At 35.3% G+C, this 22,626-nt stretch overlaps 1 long non-coding RNA gene across 13 annotated transcripts in view; it reads left to right on the top strand.

The window, feature by feature from the left end:
* The window catches only part of LOC113255713 (uncharacterized), a 178,126-nt gene that overhangs the window by 97,312 nt on the left and 58,188 nt on the right, over window positions 1-22,626 (top strand). For 11 of the 13 annotated variants that reach the window (XR_007187951.2, XR_007187945.2, XR_008958644.1 and 8 more), the window contains 2 exons: window positions 3,277-3,390; window positions 4,838-4,943. This is a non-coding gene — a long non-coding RNA (uncharacterized LOC113255713). The remainder of the gene's footprint in view (window positions 1-3,276; window positions 3,391-4,837; window positions 4,944-22,626) is intronic. The other 2 variants (XR_007187948.2, XR_008958642.1) reach the window with 1 other exon arrangement.

Genomic DNA, 22,626 nt, shown 5'->3' with positions numbered 1-22,626 from the left:
CCATAAAGAAGGAAAGATCTTGATACTTGAAGGACTCTATATATGAGAGAGAATACCTATTACTGACCCAATGGACTCTGACCTGAGTTCAGCTATCAACTTTACTGGGTTAAATTGTTGAAGTTTCAGCCTAATTTGTTATAGCTCTTAGACTATGGTAATAAATAAAATCTGATATATGTCTAGGGGAATGATTTAATAACTTGTGGTACTTCCGTATTATGAGCTGCTATATGGTCACTTAAAAGGATCAGGCAAATTTTTGGTTCTGTCATGGAAACATCTCCAGGCTGTGCAATTAAGTAGAAAAGCATTTCATAAAATAGTATGTATAATATCCTACTTATGAATACCTGCCACCCCAAACTGTGTTTGCATGGGGTGTGTGTACACATGCATAGGAAAATAGTTGAAAGGATACTGGGTTGGAGCAAGAAGGTCGTACACATTTTGTTCTATGTACTGTACTATTTCAACTTTCAAAAATGAAAATGTATGTAATACTTTTATAAATAAGAAAAAAGAAAAAAAATCTGTTCAGGTATTTTTTATAGCTTGTTGTAAGGCTCAAGTAATGTAATAGCTGTAAAAATTCTTAGGAAGAAGTGCTAAATGTATATGAGGTTCTTTATTATGACAAACCTCTTCAAATATCTATTGCTGAGATGTCTGTTTAGATTTCTGACCAAGCTATAATTTTTTTTGACCATAGGAATGGTTTAAAAAATTTCAGGTTGCTAGGCTATCTTAGCTGCTTAATAAAGAATCACTGTGACTATACTTTGAGATACCTCCTGTCCTCCATGCATTTTGCCACACTCATTCTCCTCTTCCATCTAGTTCTTCCAGAGATAAAATATTATTAGGGTGAGGGAGAGAGTTCTCTTTCTTTTGGGAGTAGCAGAGAGGCTTCTTCCCAAGTAAGACTCATAAATAGTGTGAAGAGGTGGCTTTCTGCTTTGGGAAGACAGGTAGTAAATAATGAGGATGTAATAATGTCAGAGGGAACACTAGATAATTCTAGCTGATAAGAAGACCCAAAGGCAAACTGAGGTTGTCTCTTTAATTAGCTTGAACAGGAATTAATTCAAAGGCATCAGTGCAGACTGTGTAGAAATGAATGAAAGTCTTCATGATAAGAAACCAGGGACACCAGCATGCTCTGCATAGGGCTGGCCTGGGTTTGAATCTTGATTTAGCTAACCGCCTTATATGGAATTTGATGTATCGGAACCTCTTGTTTTTTAAATACCTAGGACAGTGTTTGATGTATGCAAGACTCTTCCCTAGTGCTTTTTTTTTTTTTTTAAGACTTTATTTATTCATTTGAGAGAGAGCGAGCACAGCAAGGGGAGTGGCAGAGGGAGAAGCACACTCCTTGCTGAGGTGGGAAGCCTGATGCTGCGCTCCATCCCAGGACCCTCCCAGGAGATCATGACCTCAGCTGAAGGCAGATGCTTAATCATCTTAGGCACCCAGGTGCCCCTCTGCTAGTGTTTTTAACAAAGTTGTAAGAGCTTACTTTTGAAGAACACTGCACTTAAATAATTATTTCTTACATCATTGTTCTGCTGAACAACTTTTTGGTAATGAAGTTTGTTCTGCTGTGTAGCCATTTTTACTTGGTAGGAAATCTTAGGATCTGAAAGGAGTAGGAAGGAGGGAGATAGAAGAGAAGAAGGAAAGGAGGAAGAGGAATTGGAGGAAGAGTCAAAAAATAGAGGAAGGGAGCAGGAGGAAGAAGCAGAGGGGGAGGATAGCAGGGAGAGGAGGACAAGCAGGAAAAATAACACTACTAAAGTCACTTTTAGTTATGTGTCTAGATCAATGAGATAATCACAATTCTTCCTTTTTGTAATGTAAATTTTTATGACAACTTTTACTTCCACAGTAATTGCCATTGTCTGATAGTTAACTTGTTCCCAGAAATTATCTATCAATAGTGTTATCTTTACTGTTACCTATTTCATTAAAATAGAAATTTTGTTTTATTATAGTGGCATTAATATGATAGCCACATAAAGATGTTTATGTTTCGTTTTCTGCTAGAAAATTTAGAAAAGCTATGGTTCAAATGTATTGATGTATTGATAAATAGAAATTACTAAACTGTTAAAAGTAAGTTTAAATTCATACTGTAGGAGTTGGTTCTAGACTATAGTTGACTCTTAAACAGCATGAGTTGTACTGCATGGGTCCATCGATATGTGAATTTTTTAAATAAATACAGTATTGTACTGTAAATGTATTTTCTCTTATAACCTTATGATTTTCTTAATAACAGTTTCTTCTCTCTAGTTTACGTTATTGTAAGAATACAGTATATAATACACATACAAAATGTGTACTGATCACTGTTTATGTTATTGGTAAAGCTTTTCATCAATAGTGGGCTATTAATAAAGTTTTTGGGTAATAAAATTAATATGTGGATTTTTGACTCTGCAGGGGGTTGGTACCCCTAACCTCTGTGTTTGTTTAAAGTCAACTGTATATGGATTTTATAGATCAGCATGAAGCTTCATGGGTTTGTAATTTGTAGATTGCACTGATTATTTTTCTTTGTTTTCTCAAATCGTAGAATAAATGAAGAACATTTTTGAATGTATCTTAATAATAATTATGACATTTTCCATTACTGCCTTATGTGTTTAGGTTGTCTGATTAAAATTTAAAGAAATTTCTTTATTCTGCCCAACTTGATCTTGCAAATGATGCTTACTAACAAAAGATTAAGGTCTGATATTATAACTTTAAATTCTTTCTGCATATGTAGAGAGGTATACATAATTATTCTTCTTTAGTATACTTAGAAATACTAATAATGATTGCATTTAAAGATAATATAAAGAAAGAACAATTTAAAGAAGTAAATCTCTAAGTTCAGTTGGGTACCATTCTTACCAACTTTCACTATCAGACAGCATTTCGCATGGAGCTTAAATTTCTATCTTAAGTAAATAATTTCCTTTATTAGAATGCATCTGCTGGAATACAACAACTCAGTGTCACTGGACCAACTAGCATATTGTAGAATGAAAAAAAAAAAGAAAAGAAAATTAACTGCTACTCCTAGTGTCAGTTCTTTCTATTGTAAAATGAGGGTAATAGTATCAGCCATATCAGCACATGTTATTGTGAAGCCCAAGTAAGAAAATATGTGTGAAAATATTTAGAAAATGTAAGGCATTTTTATAAGCATTGCTCAACAGCGGTGATGGGTGATGTTTCTGATGGCATGTTGGCAACCCAGAACCATTCCTTTTTTTCCCTTAGGATATCCCTACATCATGGAAAATGGAAGCTTGGAAACTAAATTTCACAGAATGCAGGCCAGCTGGATTCTGGTTGAAGAGCAGCTTCTAATCTCTTGCTACTTCAGCAGTAGTGGTAAGATGTGCCAATGCATCATCATGTTATCTCAAGTTCTGTTTCAAATGATAATGCCCACCAACACTAACCTGCTCTCTATCTCCAACCCATGGCTCTGAATATCACCATATTAAGATAAGGCAGACAAAATGAGATTTGTCCATAATCAAGATTCATGAATATGATCTGATTTCTACTTCTCCCTTTCCAAGGAGAGCTGCCTCCCCTTTTTATACCAAGGTCATTGACAGTGATGAAATCCAATTACAACCCTTGTTTTTACTTCTGGGGACTTGGGAGCTGGTTCTCTTTTCTACTCTAAGATAGACAAAGTGGTGGGCACCTGGATGGCTCAGTTGGTTAATCATCCCATTCTTGGTTTCAGCTCAGGTCATGATCTCAGGGTTGTGGGATTGAGCCCTGCACTGGGCTCTGCATCAGCAGGGAGTCTGCTTAGGATTCTCTCTCTTCCTCTCCCTCAGCCCCCATCCTGCCACTTCTGTACTCTCTCTCTCTCTTTCAAAAAATAAAATTAAATAGACAAAGTGGTAAGGATTCAAAAATTCTTGTGATATAGTAGGATTATCATAGTTGTTTTAAATTTATTTTGTTATCAATTTCAATGTCTGTCATATCTGGGACTGTTTCTGTTGACTATTTTTTTCTCTCCAGATTGTAAGTCAAATTTTCCTTCATGTTTGTACATCTAGTAGTTTATTTTTGTATGCTGGATGTTGTTGATGTCATGGTGTTGAAAGTCTAATGTATGTTATCTTTCCTTACAGAGTATTGGGTTTTGTTTTGGTAGGAAGTTAATTTATTGATAATTCAGTTTGGTTCTTTTGAGGCAATGTTTTGGCTTTGCGTGGGTCTATAGTAACTCCTGCGTTACAGCTAGAGTACTACTCCCAGCTTGTGGCCTTTTGAGGTTACATAGGAAAATGGTTGAAAGAACATGAGTGCACAGAAAGTTGTATGAGGTGTATGGGTGGTCAGAATTCCAGCATGGTGAGATCTCTGGAATTTCCATTCAGCTTACAGACTCCCAGCAGTAGACCCCCATCAAAGCTTGAAGAATTTCACTCTCTTCATACAAAGCTAAGGACCCTGGCCAAAAACTCAGGAGAGTTCAGTAAGACTGATTTAGGCTCTACTTCACTGTGAGCCATTTTGAAAGTGTCCCCATGACAATAGTAGGGTGAAAGTAGAACTTGCCTTATGAATTTTCTTTCTTTTTAGATCACAGTCCCATGCTTTCTTTTGTTTAATGTTTGAACACTTTTACTTCATATATTTGTCCTGTTTTATTGTTATTTACTGCAGGAGGGTAAATCTGATACCTATTACCCCTATTAACCCACCCACCAACCCCGCTCCGGAGAACTTCTGGAAGTCAACCATTATTTTTTCTTGTGTCATTCACATGTGTGAATGTGATACAAGGAAATTTGTATCTTGTTACTAGCATGGAGATTGGACTAAAACCTGGAAGAGGTTAAGGCCAAAAGAAACTGAGCCCAAGGTACTGGATGAAGCCAGCATTGAAGAACACCCTGTCTCTAGACATCTAGGTATGTGGACATACAAATGTCTTCATTGTTAAACTTAATTTGAATTTAATTTTCTGTTACTTCCAAGCAAGTCATTTTAACTGATATAACTGCACAAATATTTTTAAAAATTAAAATTTAAATCATGTTGATTTTATATAGAGAAAATCTTAAAGATTTAACCAAAAAACTGGTAAATTTAATCAATTCAGTAAAGTTGCAGGATGCAAAATTAACATGCAAAAAATAAATTACTTAGAATTAAATTTAGCCAAGAAAGTGAAAGGTCTCTACTCTAAAAACAAAACATGATGAAAGAAATAGAAAAATACGTAAATAAATGGAAAGGCATCCTGTGTTCATTAATTGGATGAATTAACAATGTTAAAACATCAATACTACTAAAAGCCATCTATAGATTCAATGCAATCCCTATCAAGATTCCAGTGACATTTTTTACAGAAGCAGAAAAAAAAAAACTTAATAAAATTAAATGGAACCACAAAAGACCTCCAATAGCCAAAGGAATCCAGAGGGTGGGGGAGGCGGGAGACAGGAGGCATCATACTCTCTGATTTCAAGCTATCCTATAAAACTATAGTCATCAAAACATTATGGTACTGGCATAAAAGCAGACAAACAGACCAATGGAAAGAATCAAGAGCCCAGAAATAAACCCAAGCATATATGTCAACTAATAGTTGACAGGGGAGCCATGGAGATATTCAATGGAGAGAAGACAGTCTCTACAATAAATGATGCTGGGATAATTGGATATTCCCATTTTAAAGAATAAAATTGTACCCCTATCTTATACCACTTACACAGTTAACTCAAAATGGATTAAAGACTTAAATGTAAGACATGAACTGTAAAAGTCCTAGAAGAAAACATAGGAATAAAACTCCTTGACATAAGCTTTGGTAATGAATTTTTAGATAGGACGCCTAAAACACAAGCAACAAAATAAAAAACAAGTGGAACTATATCAAACTAAAAAGCTTTTGCATAGCAACAGAAACCATCAACAAAGTGAAAAGACAACCTACAAATGGGAAAAAAAATATTTGCAAACCATATATCCGATAAGGGACTAATATCCAAAATATATAAAGAACTCATAAGACTAAGTTACAAAAAACCCGAGTAACCTGATTAAAAAATGGGCAAAGGACCTGAACTGACATTTCTCCAAAGAAGATGTATGAAAGGGCAACAGGCACATGAAAAGATGTTCAACATCACTAGTCATTAGGGTAATGCAAATTAAACCTACAGTGAAATATCACCTTTTATCTGTTAGAATGGCCATCATAAAAAAAAAAAAAAAGTAATAACACATGCTGGTGTGAATGTGGAGAAAAGAGAAATATTGTACACTGTTGGTAGGATTGTAAACTGGTATAGTCACTATGAAAAACAGCATGGAGCTTCCTCAAAAAATTTAAACAATGAAACTACCGCATAATCCAGCAATTCCACTTTCAGGAATGTATCCAAAGGAAATGAAAACACTAACTCAAAAAAATATCTGCACTTCTATGTACATAGCAGCATTATTTAAATAGCAAGACATGGAAACAACCTAAGTGTTCGTTGATGGATGAATGAATAAAAAGATAAACAACAAAGAAATAAAAAACAAGGAAATTCTAGTGTATGTGACAACATGCATGGACCTTAAAGGCATTATGTTAAATGAAATGTCAGACAGAGAAAGACAGATACTGTATGACTTTACCTATATGTGGAATCTAAAACAAAACAAAACAACAAATACACTCATAGAAAAAGAGATCAGACTTGTGGTTATTAGAGGCAGAGGGTGAGGAGAGAGGCAATTGAAGGAAGCTGGTCAAAAGATCGCATTTCCAGTTATAAGATAAATAGGTATTAGGGATGTAATATATGACATGATAACTATAGTTAACACTACTGTATGATACATAAGAAAATTGTTAAGAGAGTAGATTCTAAGAGTTTCTTATCACAAGATATTTTTTCTTTTTATTAATAATGTATCTATATGATATGATGGATGTTAAATGAACCTATTGTGATGATCCTTTCACAATATATGTAAATCAAACCATCATGTTGTATGCCTTATATTTACAGTGATGATATCAATTTTTTCTCAATAAAACTGGAAAAATTAAATCACATTATAACATATTGTGAAAGAATATTTAAATTATATTTTTGTATTGATTTCTTAAACATTGCAAACATTATATGAAATAAATTTTCCATTGGCTGGGACTAAATAAAACAGAAGTTTTTCATGAAATCACCTTTTTTCACTAATTAATTCCTCAATGCTTTTAACATTCCACAGATATTTATTTAATGCTCTGGGGATACAGTGGTGAAAAACCAAAATAATGCATGAGTTTGTGTCTACAAGCACTTATGTACACATATGCCTAGAGAAAAGTCTAAGTCTAAAGAGATTGAAAGAAAATGTCAAGAGGAATTAATGTGGGTGGTAGGATTATAGTTTGTTTTCACTTTCATTTTATAAATTTTTCTCTTTGAAATTAAAAAAACACTGATACTTATAAGACAGTACTATGTATCTGGCACTATGATAACTGATTTACTTTCTCTTTTAATTTTCATAACAAAAGATAGGAATTATATTATTTTGCTGGTAGGAATTATATCATTTTACTGATGAGGAAATTGAAGCTCTCATTTTAAGTAAGTTGTCCAAGATAAAATTGTTAATAAATAGTGGAGGATACATTACATTTGTAATTAGAAAATAGCAAAAAAGTTTAATCTCCTTAAGAAAAACAATGATGTAGAAATGTATTTAATGACACTGAAAGAAGTTTAGTTATAATGCAGCTGTCTCAGAAGACCCTCATACCATCCTGATTATAGTCTGGGGAGATTTTTGACACTGAACGTGTGACAGATCTTTCTTCTCTTGGGAGAAATGAGACCAATGAATTGACATTAGCTTTCCTTTCTTAAGCTCAGTACCGCAGCAATGTAATAAAATATAATGTCTGAAAAATCTGTATTAGAGCTTTCTCTTCTGGAATTATGGTTTAGAGTTCTTTTAATGATTTTATTAGGGAACAGAAAACTGCTTCTCAGTGCTTCAGTGGAGCCAAGAAAAGAAGTGATTGGATGGGAATAACATTCTCCTTTGAAGTAATTTCCACATTGTGACCACAAAGCTTGATAAAAGAAACCGTTTTTTGCCCAAATATTTGTCCCAGAAAGAGTGCAGGCAGTTTGCATATTTGAAAGAGAAAGTCTTACCAGCAGATGGTTGAGAAGCAGGTTAGGTAAATCTGCCCCAAATATCTGACCCATCCCTAGCATGGCTTTGGGTACAAAGTAGATTAAAAAAAATCTCTAACTGAAGCTCTGTCTCAGTATACTGATACTTGTGTCCCATTTTTTTGCAAAAAACCCAAACCAAACCAAAAAAAAAAAAAAAAAACCAGTCAAATAAGGCAGCCTTAATTTTGGCAAGACCATGTTATCTTGGTTTTGTCTACATTTATTAAAAAATAACAAAAAGCTAATTTACATTTATAATTTTTCTAAATTATAATTATAAAAATTTATAGTTTATCTCTAGTGAATGTATATTATTTATATAATAAGAAAATGCAGTATTTTAGAATTGTAGTATTGCAGTTGGTCTTAGATATCTAGTTCAAACTTCTTTCCCTCTTTTGCAGGTGAGTACATTGAGGCCTATTGAGGGTAAAAGTCTGTCTTACATAGAATTGTGTGAATTACATTTGTTAGTAGTGCTTTGCTATAGGTTTTTGCTTACATTACACTTTTTTTGCTTTATGATTAGAGAGTTTCTTCAGATTCCTTTTTTTTTTTAATTAAAGGAAGGTTTTTGAGCAATTCTTGAGTGAAAAACCTTTATGTCCTAAAAAAACATTTTCCATCTTTCTTTTTTCCTTTCCTTTTTTTTTTTTTTAACTCTAAGGGGATTTCACTATCCAATATTTAACATTAGTATTTTGTGTCATTTTCATCTTGCCATTTAGAAACAGGGTTGCTATAACCTCTAACCCATCCAGAGACATATCTTGTGACTTTTCCATTCTCAGAGACTGCGCTGAAGTGCTCTTTCTATTCCCTCTGGTGAATGAACTCTTGCAATATAAGGAATATCTCCTTTGAAAGAGAATTTATCTGAATGGTTTATAAACTCTTAAGATCTTTGCAGACACTGGCTTATGAATGTCAAGTACTCTTTGTAAAAATGGCATTTGCCTAAAATGAGGTCTTCATTAACTTGAGTATTTCTTTAGCCTTTAATTCCTCTTGGCACCTTGATCATGATATAGAGCATAGTTGTCTTCTTACAGGGACCTAATTCACAACATTATCACGTAGGTTTTTACTCTGAGAAGATTTCCTAAATTTAAAAAGCCTTTGTTTCATTATTAAATTTTTCATCTTTTCCATGTGTGTTATTCAGGATTGTTTTGATTGCTAGAAACAAAAAAACCTGGACAAAAGTTTCTTAAAATATGGGTTTATTTGGTTAAATGATGAGAAATTCCTAGCAGTTTTTTGTAGGTTCAGTTACTCAAGGATGACATCAAATACTATGATTCTTTCTATATGTTTACTTCACCAATATTGGTTGGTTGGCTTTTCCCTCATGCTTGCATAAAAATTGGTTAATAAATTCTGTCTAAAACTGAGCAAAATTTTTGGATTTTAGATTCATTTCTCCTCTAAGAAAACAATGAACATCCAGTAAGTGAGTAGATTTCAGAGGAGCCTGTTTTCAAAAGGTGTTTGAGGGAGTGTAGAGATTGGTGAGAAATTTCTTCTTTAGTCCATCCACCCTTTTACTTTCCATTTCAATCCACGCCTAACCTTTGGGCTACAGTTTGTTGTCAGATGAAAGGATGTTAACCTCTTGAATATTGACGTTACTGGAAGTTGAGAAACGGCAAATATGCATCTGAATCAATCCATTACATGTGGGCATTTTGGGTCCAGACTGGGTAATCATGATGGCAAATATGTCTCACAAAGTCCTATAATACAGATGCTATTTGGAGCCCTATACTCTTTAGATAACTGGTTGAACATGTCCTGAATCCCAAGTTTTATAACTTGTGAAATTTCTCCCTGATTGTGTGAATTCCTGTGACTTCTTTGTTTAAAATTTGGGTTGTATGTGGGAAAGATGGAAGAATAGGAAGACCCAAGGCTCACCTTGTCCCATGGATACACCTAGATAACACCCACATAGATAACACCAGAAAATGACCCAAAGACTGGCAGAACAGACTCTCCACAGCTAAATGTAGTGACAAGGCCACATCAAAAAGGGCAGGAAGGGCAGAAATGTGGCTGGGAACCAACTGTCCTTGGTAGGGAGGGACATCGTGGGTGCTGAGAGGGGAGAAGTAGACTCCACAACAGACACCCCAGGCACAGGGCACCTGCACCAGGAAGACAAATCCCATAACATTTGGCTTTGCAAACCAGAAGGGCTTAACTTTGCAAGTTCTTACAATCACCAGGGCTTAATATCTGGAACTTAAAAAATCAGTAGGCTCAGCTTTGGGGGTGCTGAATGCAATAGGAAACACAGTCTCCACCTTTAAAGAGGCAGCACAACATTCTCACTGAGAAACATCATAGAAACAGCAGTTTAAAAAATGCCTGTGGTATATGGGAAGGAGATTTGTTTACTAATATCAGAGAGTGTACAGGTGGGGCAGGGATTTTAGGAGGCTTCTCTAAGAACAAAAGAGCTGGCAGGCACAATTTCCCTCTCTGCTCTCGAGCCTAGATACCTGGACACTCATGGAACAAACAGACACTCTACACCCAGCTAGCTTCCACCAAATCCCCCCCCCCCATTCCCCTGAGGACCTGCCCTATCCAACACACCCTCTGTAGGAGTTCATTCAAAGCTGTGCCACAAGCATGACATTGTACAGCAATCTTGACAGTGTCTAGCACAACTCCAAAATGACTCCTGACCTGGGGAGAGAGGAAGATCACCACACATACCAGTTCCTCTGTGGCTCCAGCAGTGGGCAGACATCTGATCTGACTGCAGGCCTTGCCCACCAATGAAAACTTCTCTGGAGACAATACAGGGAGAGCACCTTGCAGTTTCATGTGATTGCAGCTCTGACAAATTCCAAACTGACCCAACTCAAGCCTAAGAAGACCTCAGACTGGCTCATTAGCAACAAAGAGACCAAACCCTGCCCACAACAAGCAAAGAGAACCATTGCAGACAAATGGACTGAAAACAAACATGGTACAACCACTGTAGTAGAGTGCCTGCAACACACATAGGAGACACCCCTGAAGTGCTAGGTCTTGGTGAATGGGGGACATTGCACTGCAGGGCACTACAGGACCTCTTCTTCATAAGGCCACTACTTTCAAGCAGGAGACATAACTGAATTTCCTAACACACAGAAACAGACACAGAGAGTTAAAGTGAGGAGACAGGAATATGTCAGAAATGAAATCATAGGACAAAATCACAGCAAGAGAGCTAAACACAACAGAAATAAGTAATATGTCTAAGAGAGAATTTAACGTAATGGTCATAAAGATACTCACTGGACTTGAGAAAAGAGTGGAGGACCTCAGTGAGACTCTCAACAAAGAGATCGAAAACACAAAAAGGAACCAACCAGAGATGAAGAACTCAGTAACTGAAAGTAAAAATATACTAGCAGTACATGGGTGTCATATTCAGTTGTGTGTCTGGCTCTTAGTTTTGGCTCAGGTCATGGTATCAAGCCCCATGTTGGGCTGTGTGCTGAGTGTGTAGCCTGCTTAAGATTCTCTTTCTCTCTCCCTCTGCCCCTCCCACTCATGCTTCCCCTCTCTCTCTCTCAAACAAATAAATAAATCTTTAAAAAGATGCATTAAATGGAATAAATAGACTAAAGGAAGCAGAAGAATGAATCAGTGACATGGAGGACAGAGTAATGAAACAGGAGAAAGAAAAATAACTAATAAAGAATGAGAATAAATCAAGGAAACCATCAAGCATAATAATATTCACATTATAGGAATCCCAGAAGGAGAAGGGAGAGAAAGGGGACAGAAAATTAATTTGAACAAAAATAGCTGACAACTTCTCAAATCTAGAGAAGGAAAAAGAAATCCAGACCCAGGAGACACAGAGAACTCCCAAGAAAATCAATGCAAGGAGGTCCACACCAAGATACATAGTAATTAAAATGGCAAAAGTAGTGATAAAGAGAGAATTTCAAAAGCAGCAAGAGAAAAGACAACAGTTACATACAAGTGAACCCCATAAGGGTATCAGCTGATTTTTCAGCAGAAACTTTGCAGGCCAGAAGACAGTAACATGATATATTCAAGGCGCTGAAGGGGGGGGGGGGGAGGGAGACTGCAAATAAGAATATGCTATCCAAAAGCAATCATTCAGAATAGAAGGAGAGAAAGAGTTTCCCAGACAAACAAAAGTTAAAGGAATTCAAGACCACTAAAGCCCTATAAGAAATGTTAAAGGGGACTCATTGACTAGAAAGGAAAGACTATGAACAGGAGTAAAAACAGTAGGAAACACACACACAAGAAGCATAATTAAGTATATCTATAAGAATCATTGAAGGGATTCACAAAATAAAAGGATATAACATATGATCCCATATACCTAAAACATGAGGAGGAGAGGAGTAAAAATTTAGTACTTGAGAATGGGTTCAAATCTAAGCAACCATCAAATTAATAAGGACAACTATGTGCATAAGGTGTTATATATAAACCTAATGGTAATCATAAATAAAAAACTGCTAAGATTTATGCAAAATCTACAGAGAAAGGAATCCAAGTATATACTGAAGGAAAGCAGCAAACCCCAAGAGAAGAGAGCAAGAGAAGAAAGGAACAGAGAAGAACTACAAAAACAGCCATAAAACAAGTGACAAAATTGCAATAAGTACATACCTATCAATAATTAAAAAAGAAAAAGAAAAAAATAATTACATTGAATGTAAATGGACTAAATGCTCCAATCAAAAGACATAGGGTGACTGAGGGAATAAAAAAGTAAGGGGACCCATCTATATGCTGCCTACAGGAGACCCATTTTGAACCTAAAGACACATGCACAATGAAAGTGAAAGGATGGAAAAACATTTTTCATGCAAATGATGTCAAAAGAAAGCCTGAGTAGCCATACTTATATTGGACAAAATGGACTTTAAAACAAAAACTATAACAAGAGACAAAGAAGGACACTGCATAATCATAAAGGGAATAATCCAAGAAAAAGTTATAACAATTGTAAATATTTATGCACCTAACATGGGAGTGCCAAAATAAATAAGGGAGCTAATAACAAACATAAAGGAAGAAATTGGTAGTAATACAATAATAGTAGGAAACTTTAACACCCCATTTACATCAATGGATAGATCATCCAAACAGAAAATCAACAAGGAAACAGTGGCTTTGAATAAGACATTGGACCAGATGGATCTTACTGATGTATTCAGAACATTCCATTCTACAGCACTGGAATACATACACTTCTCAAGTTCAAGAAAGAATGTTCTCCAGAATAGATCACATATTAGGCCACAAGCAAGCCTCAAAAAATCCAAAAAGATTGAAGTCATATAAAGCATCTTTTCTGACCACAACACTATGAAACTAGAAGTCAACCACAAGAAAAAGTCTGGAAAGAACATAAATACATGCAGGTTAAGTAACATTCTACTAAAAAATGAATGGGCCAATGAAGAAATCAAAGAAGAAATAAAAAAATTATGGACACAAATGAAAATGAAAACAGAACAGTTCAAAATCTTTGGGATGCAGCAAAATTTTTCTGAGGGAAATTTATTGTAATACAGGCATACCTGAAGAAGCTAGAAAAAAATCTCAAACAACTTAGCTTTCACCTAAATGAGCTAGAAAAAAGAAGAACGAAAAACCCCAAATACAGTAGAAAGAAAGAAATTATAAAGATTAGAGCAGAAATAAATGGAAAAGAAACTAAAAACAAAACTAAACAATAGAGCAGATCAATGAAACCAGGAATTGGTTCTTTTGAAAAGATCAATACAATTGACAAACCTTTGGCCAGACTCATCAAAGAGAGAGAGAAAGAGAGAACTCAAATAAAAAAATATGAAATGAAAGAGGAGAAATAACAACCAACACCACAGAAATACAAAGGATTATAAGAGAATACTATGAAATATTATATGCCAACAAATTGGACAACCTAGAAGTAATGAATAAATTCCTAGAAGCATTTAAATCCCAAAACTGAATCAGAAAGAAATAGAAAATTTGAACAGACTGATTAACAGCAAAGACGCTGACTCCATTATCAAAAACTCCCAACAAACAAAAGTCTAGGACCAGATGGCTTTAAAGTGCATTCCACCAAACATTTAAAGAGTGAACACCTATTCTTCTCAAACTACTCTGAAAAAATACAAGAGGAAGCAAAGGATCCAAATTCATTCTACAAGGCCAACATTACTCTAACACCAAAACCAGATAAAAACAGCAAAAAAAAGAGAATTACAGTCCAATATCTTTGATGAACCTACATGCAAAAATCCTCAAAATATTAGCAAACAAAATCCAACAATATGTCAAAAGAAATCAATCATCACAATAAAGTGGGATTTATTCTCAGGATGCAAGGGTGGTTTAATATATGCAAATTAATCATTGTGATACATCACATCAACAAGAGAAAGGATAAAAAACCATATGATCATTTCAATAGATGGTTTCAATAGATTTCAAAAATTATTTGACAAAGTACAACATTGATTCATGATCAAATTGTCAACAAAGTAGGTTTAGAGGGAACATACCTCAACATAATGAAGGCCATATATAAAAAAAAACCCCACAGCTAATATCATATTCAATGGTGAAAAACTAAGAACTTTTGCTCTAAGATCAGGAACAAGACAAGAATGTCCACTCTTATTACTTTTATTCAACATAGTACTAGAAGTCCTAGCCACAGCAATCAGATGAGAAAAAGGAATAAAACGTATCCAAATAGGTAAGGAAGAAGTAAGACATTCACTATTCACAGATGACATGATACTATATATGGGAAATCCTAACGACCCCACCAAGAAACTACCAGATCTGATAAATGAATTCAGTAAGGTTACAGTATAGAAAATTGATATACAGAAATCCATTGCATTTTTTTTTTTAAAGTAAGCTCCATGCCCAGCGTGGAGCATAATGCAGGGCTTGAACTCACAGCCCTGAGATCAGGACCTGAACTGAGATCAAGAATCAGACACTTATCTTACTGAGCCACCCAGGAGCCTGCAGAAATCCATTGCTTTTCTATACACTAATAATGAAGTAGCAGAAAGAGAAATTAAAAAACAATCCCATTTACAATTGCACCAAAAAGAATAAAATACTCAGGAATAAACTTAATCAAGGAAGTGAAAGACCTGTATTCTGAAAACTATAAAACAGTGATGAAAGAAATCAAAGATGACACAAATGGAAAGATATTATGTGATCATAGATTGGAAGAACAAATATTGTTAAAATGCCCATGGTACCCAAAGCAATCTACAGATTTAATGCAATGCCTAACAATAGACTAACAGCATTTTTCACAGAACTAGAACAAATAATCGTAAAACTTACATGGAACCACAGAAGACCCTGAATAGTCAAAGAAATCTTGACAAAGAAGAACAACACTGGAAGTGTCATAATCCCAGATTTCAAGATGTATTACAAAGCCATAGTACTCAGAAAAACATGGTTCTGGTACAAAAATAGACATAGGTCAACGGAACAGAATAGAGACCCAAGAAATAAACCCATGATTATATGGTCCATTAATCTTTGACAAAAAAGGCAAGTATATGTAATGGGAAAAAGACTGTCTCTTCAGCAAATGGTGTTGGGAAAACAGGACAGCTACATGCGAAAGAATGAAACTGGACCAGTTTCTAACACCTTATACAAAAATAAACTCAAAATGGATTAAAGACCTAATTGTGAGACCTGCAACTATAAGTATCCTAGAAGAGAGCACAGGTAGTAATTTCTCTGACATTGGCCATAGCAACATTTTAAAATATATGTGTCCTCGGGCAAGGGAAACAAAAGCAAAAATAAACTCTTGGGACTATATCAGATTAAAAAGCTTCCACACAACAAAAGAAACAATCAACAAAACTAAAAGACAACATATTGAATAGGGAACAATATTTGAAAATGAAATATTTGATAAAAGATTAATCTCCAAAATATATAAAGAACTTATACATCTCAGCACACACACACACACACACACACACACACACACACACACCAAAAAACCCCCAAATAATCCAATTAGAAAATGGGCAGAAGACGTGAACAGGCATTTCTTCAAAGAAGACATACAGATGGCCAAACTGACAAATAAAAAGATGCCCAACATCACTCATCATCAGGGAAATATAAATCAAAACCACACTCAAAAAACACAAGAAACAATAAGTGTTGACAAGGATGTGGGGAAAAAGGAAGTCTTGTGAAGTATTGGTGGAAATGCAAACTGGTGCAGCCACTGTGGATAACACTATGGAGGTTCTTCAAAAAATTAAAAATAAGAGTTACCATATGATCTCATAATTCCACTACTGGGTATTCCCCCAAATAACAACAACAAAACAACAACACTAATTCAAAAAGATATATGCACTTCTGTGTTTATTTCAGCATTAATAGTAATAGCCAAATTATGGAAGCAACTTAAGTGTCCATTGATAGAGGAATGGATAAAGATCTGATATATACACACAATGGAATATTACTCAGCTATAAAAAGGAACAAAATCTTGCCATTTGCAACAGCATGGATGAATCTAGAGGGTATAGTGGTAAGTGAAGTAAGTCAGGGAGAGAAAGACAAATACCATAAGATTTCACTCATGGGGAATTTAAGAAACAAAACAAATAAAGAAAAAAAGAGACCAACCCCAAAACAGACTTAACTGTAGAGAACAAACTGATCGTTACAGAGGGGATGTGGGTGGGTGAATCAGTGAAATAAGTGAGGTCGAGATTAAGAGTACATTTATTATGATGAGCAAGGAGTAATGTATAGAATAGTTGAATCATTATATTGTACACTAGAAACTAATATAACACTGTATGTTAATTATACTGGAATTTAGAAAAATGTAGGTTGCATGTGATTTTTAAGAGCTGCATAATGTGATGGTTTAGAGTATGTATACATTGTCAAATGATTATCTCAATCAGGTTAATTAACATATCCATTACCTCACATGGTTACTAGGTTTTATGGTTATGAGAACACATAAGTTCTACTTAACAAATTTCAAGTGTGCAATAAAGTATTATTAACTATAATCACCATGCTATACATTAGATATCCTGAACTTATTTATCTCTTAAATAAAAGTTTGCACCCTTTGACCAACATTCTTCGTACCTCTTTCAGTTTCCTTGCTCTTGAGTGTATGCTTGCTACTCTTTTTCTTTTAAACAACAAATTTAAAGATGAACTCAAAATTTTCACAGTCTTCAGAGAAATCCAATTCAATATTTTATTAATTCAATATCTTTTCAAAGGTTTAGGGACTATAGAGCCAAGGATACCACCTTCTATCATCTTGCTTGCCTCATGCCTCTATGGTCCTCTACAGGTCTTCCTGAGCTGGGAAATGAATTCTGTATCCTATTTTAGGTGCTCTTGTGGGGAACAGCTGCACCAGGTCAGCTATTTTCCCAACTTCTCCTGAATTTGGGGGGATATAGCATTCTGTAAATTGTTAAATTCTACTAGGGATGTTTTAGTTGATTTTGACAGAAGCTGAATTCAAAGTTATTGGGGTAAAATGGGAATTTATTGATTCATAATACTGAAAAGTCTAGATGTAACATTGGCTCAGAGTTTGATCCAGGAGTTCTCATGAACTTATCAGGACTAGGTTTTTCTCTGATTTGTCTTTGCTTTCCCCAGTATTGTTTCACTCTCTGTTTTTGTTTGTTTCTTTTTATTTGTTTTTAATGCTCTTAGTTTTAAATTTCATTCCTGTAGTTATTTATTTTTACTGAATTTTCAAATCATCGATGTATGACAGGTGGAAATTTTACAAAGTTGCTCTTTTGCTACAGATTGGTTCCTAGCTAACCAACTGTGGGACCTGGAGCAAGTCAAGTAACCTGTTAAGTGTTAAACCTGTTACATGGGAATAATAGTGCCTGCCTCAGAGGATTTTTATAAGATTAAATAAGTTGATTTATATCTTGGATATTTTTAACTGCCATTTTTTGATTGTGGTAAAATATACATAACCCAAGATTTATTATTTTAATGATTTATTTAATTTTTTATTTCAATTCAATTTAATTAATGTATCCTGTATTATTAATTTCAGAGGTAGAACTCAGTGATTCATCAGTTGCGTACAACACCCAGAGCTCATTACTTCAAGTGCTCTCCTTAATGCCTGTCACCGAGTTACCCCATCTCCCCACCCACCCCGCTCCAGCAACCCTTAGTTTATTCCCTATGGTTGAGTCTCTAATGGTTTGCCTCCCTTGCTGTTTTCCTTTCATTTTATTTTTCCTTCCCTTCCCCTATGTTCCTCTGTTTTGTTTCTTAAATTCCACATGTGAGTGAAATCATATGGTATTTGTCTTTCTCTGACTTATTTCACTTAGCATAATACCCTCCAGTTCCATCCACATCATTGCAAATGGCAAGATTTCACTCTTTTTGATGGATGAGTAACATTCCATTGTATATATATACCACAACTTCTTTATCCATTCATCTGTAGTTGGACATCTGGGCTCTCTTTCCATATTTTGGCTCTTGTGGATGTTGCCGCTATAGACATTGGGGTGCATATGGCCCTTTGAATCACTATGTTTCTATCCTTTGGACAAATACCTAGTAGTGCAATTGCTGGGTAATAGGGTAGCTCTATTTTTAACTTTTTGAGGAACTTCCATACTGTTTACCAAAGTGGCTGTACCAGTTTGCCTTCCCACCAACAGTGTAAAAGGGTTCCTCTTTCTCCACATCCTTACCAACATTTGTCATTTCCTGAGTTGTTAATTTTAGCCATTCTGACAGATGTGAGGTGTCATCTCATTGTGGTTTTGATTTGGATTTCCATGATGCCAAGTGATGTTGAGCCTGTTTTCATGTGTCTGTTGGCCATTTGTATGTCTTCTTTGGAGAAATGTCTGTTCATGACTTCCACCCATTTCTTGATTGGATTATTTGTTCTCTGGGTGTTGAGTTGATAAGTTTTATATAGGTTTGGTTACTAGCCCTTTATCTGATAAGACATTTGCAAACATCTTCTACCATTCTGTTAGTTGTCTTTTGGTTTTGTTAACTGTTTCCTTTGCTGTGCAAAAGCTTTTTATCTTGATGAAGTCCCAATAGTTCATTTTTGCTTTTGTTTCTCTTGCCTTTGGAGACATGTCTAGCAAGACGTTGCTGTGACTGAGCTCAAAGAGATTGATTGCTATCTGCATTTTCCTCTAGGAGTTTGATGGATTCCTGTCTCACATTTTGGTCTTTCATCCATTTGAGTTTATTTTTGTGTATGGTGTAAAAAAGTGGTCCAGTTTCATCCTTCTGCATTTGGCTGTCCAATTTTCCCAACACCATTTGTTGAAGAGGGTGCCTTTTTTTCCCCATTGGATATTCTTTCCTGCTATGTCGAAAATTCGTTGACCATAGAGTTGAGGGTCCGTTTCTGGGCTCTCAATTCTGTTCCATTTATGTTTTTGTGCCAGTCTTGATGATTATAGCTTTGTAATACAGCTTGAAGTCCAGAATTGTGATGCCACCACCTTTGGTTTTCTTTTTCAACATTCCTCTGGGTATCTGGGGTCTTTTCTGGTTCCATAGAATTTTAGAATTGTTTGTTCCAGCTCTGTGAAAAATGTTGATGGTATTTTGATAGGGATTGCATGGAAAGTGTAGATTGCTTTGGGTAGCATAGACGTTTTAACAATATTTGTTCTTCTAATCCATGAACATGGAATGATTTTCCATCTCTTTGTGTCTCCCTCATTTCTTTCATAAGCATTCTATAGTTTTCAGAGTACAGGTTCTTTACCTCTTTGGTTTGGTTAATTTTAGGTATCTTATGGTTTTTAGAGCATTTGTAAATGGGATCAATTCCTTGATTTCTCTTTCTTCTGCCTCATTGTTAGTGTATGGAAATGCAAATGATTTGTGTGCATTGATTTTGCATCCTGCAGCTTTGCTAAATTCCTGTATCAGTTCTAGCAATTTTTTGGTGGAGTCTTTTTGGTTTTCTACATGGAGTATCATGTTGTCTGTGAAGAGTGAGAGTTTGACTTCTTCTTTGTCGGTTTGGATGCCTTTTATTTCTTTTCGTTGTCTCATTGCTGAGGCTAGGACTTGGTACTATGTTGAATAACAGTGGTGATAGTGGACATCCCTGTCATGTTCCTGACCTTAGGGGAAAAGCTCTGTTTCTCCCCATTGAGGATGATATTAGTTCCGGGTTTTTTGTATATAGTTTATATGATATTGAAGTATGTTCTCTCGATCCCTACACTGTGAAGAGTTTTTATCAAGAAAGGATGCTGTATTTTGTCAAATGATTTTTTCTGCAACTATTGAAAAGATCATATAGTTCTTGTCCTCTCTTTTATCAATGTGGTATATCACATTTATTGATCTGTAGATGTTGAACCACCCTTGCAGCCCAGGAATAAATCCCACTTGGTTGTAGTAAATGATCCTATTAACTAGTATCTTGGTGGTAATTTTTGCATCCATTTTCATTAGAGATATTGGTCTGTCATTCTCCTTTTTTGGTGCGGTCTTTGTCTGATTTTGAAATCAAGGTAATGCTGGCATCATAGAATGAGTTTGGAAGTTTCCCTTTCATTTCTATTTTTTGGAACAGTTTCAGAATAGGTATTAATTCTTCTTTAACTGTTTGGTAGAACTCCCCTGGAAGCCATCTGGCCCTGGACTTTTGTTTGTTGGGAGATTTTTGATTACAGATTCAATTTTTTTGCTGGTTATGGCTCTGTTCAGGTTTCCTATTTCTTCCTGTTTCAGTTTTGGTAGTTTATATGTTTCTAGGAATGCATGCATTTTTTCCAGATTGTGCAATTTATTGGCATATAATGGCTTATAATATTCTCTTGTAATTGTTTGTATTTCTTCTGTGTTGGTTGTGATCTTTCCTCTTTCATTCATGATTGTATTTATTTGGGTCCTTTCTCTTTTCTTTTTGATAAGTCTGGCTAAGGGTTTATTGATCTTATTAATTCTTTCAAAGGACCACCTACTAGTTTCATTGATCTGTTCTACTCTTTTGTTTTTGTTTTATTGATTTCTATATCATTTATTTCTGCTCCAGTATTTATTATTTCTCTTTTCCTGTTGGATTTAGGCTTTATTTGCTGTTCTTTTTCCAGTTCCTTTAGGTGTAAGTTTAGGTTGTGCATTTGAGACTTTTCTTGTTTCTTGAGAAAGGCCTATATTGCTATATAATTCACTCTTGTGCCTTTGCTGTGTCCCAAAGATTTTGGACTGTCATGTTTTCATTTTAATTTGCTTCCATGAATTTTTAAAATTCTTTAATTTCCTGATGACCCATTCGTTCTTTAGTAGGATGCTCTTTAACCTCCGTGCCCTTATGTTCCTTCCAAACTGTGGTGCAGAAATGTGCATGGAATAATCTGGTTTTTTTGTACCAGTTGAGGCCTGATTTGTGACCCAGTATGTGATCTATTCTGGAGAATGTTCCTTGTGCATTTGAGAAGAAAGTGTATTCTGCTGCTTTAGGATGAAATGCTCTGGATATATCTGTTAAGTTCATCTGGTCCAGTGTGTCATTCAAAGCCTTTGTTTCCTTGTTGATCTTCTGCTTACATGATCTGTCCATTGCTGTGATCAGGGTGTTAAAATCCCCTAGTATTATTGTATTATTATTAATGTGTTCTTTAATTTTGTTATTAATTGGTTTATATATTTGGCTGCTCTCAAGTTAGGAGCATAAATATTTACAATTGTTAGATCTTTTTCTTGGATAGACCTTTTTATTATGACATAGTGTCCTTCTTCATCTCTTATTATAGTCTTTGGTTTAAAATCTAGTTTGTCGGGGCGCCTGGGTGGCACAGCGGTTAAGCGTCTACCTTCGGCTCAGGGCGTGATCCCAGCATTATGGGATCGAGCCCCACATCAGGCTCCTCTGCTAAGAGCCTGCTTCTTCCTCTCCCACTTCCCCTGCTTGTGTTCCCTCTCTCGCTGGCTGTCTCTGTCAAATAAATAAATAAAATCTTTAAAAATAAAATAAAATAAAATGTAGTTTGTCTGTTATGAGGATGGCTACTCCAGCTTTCTTTTGATGTCTTTGGCATGATAAATTGTTCTCCAACCCCTCACTTTCAGTCTGCAAGTGTCTTTGGCTCTAAAATGAATGTCTTGTAAGCAGCATATCAATGGGACTTTTTTTTGTTTGTTTGTTTTGTTTTTTTTATCCCTTCTGATATCGTATGTCTTTTGATTGGAGCATTTAGTCCATTTACATTCAGAGTAATTATTGAAAATGAATTTAGTGACATTGTATTACTTGCGAAGTCTCTGTTCCTGTAGATTGTCTCTGTTCCTTTCTGGTCTTTGTTACTTTTGGTCTCTCTTTCCACTCAAAGTGTCCCT

Source organism: Ursus arctos, unplaced genomic scaffold, assembly GCF_023065955.2.
Source record: "Ursus arctos isolate Adak ecotype North America unplaced genomic scaffold, UrsArc2.0 scaffold_11, whole genome shotgun sequence".
In the NCBI taxonomy this organism is placed as follows: Eukaryota; Metazoa; Chordata; class Mammalia; order Carnivora; family Ursidae; genus Ursus; species Ursus arctos.
Note: the sequence above shows the minus strand (reverse complement) of the source record. Positions and strands in the feature narration are given on the sequence as shown.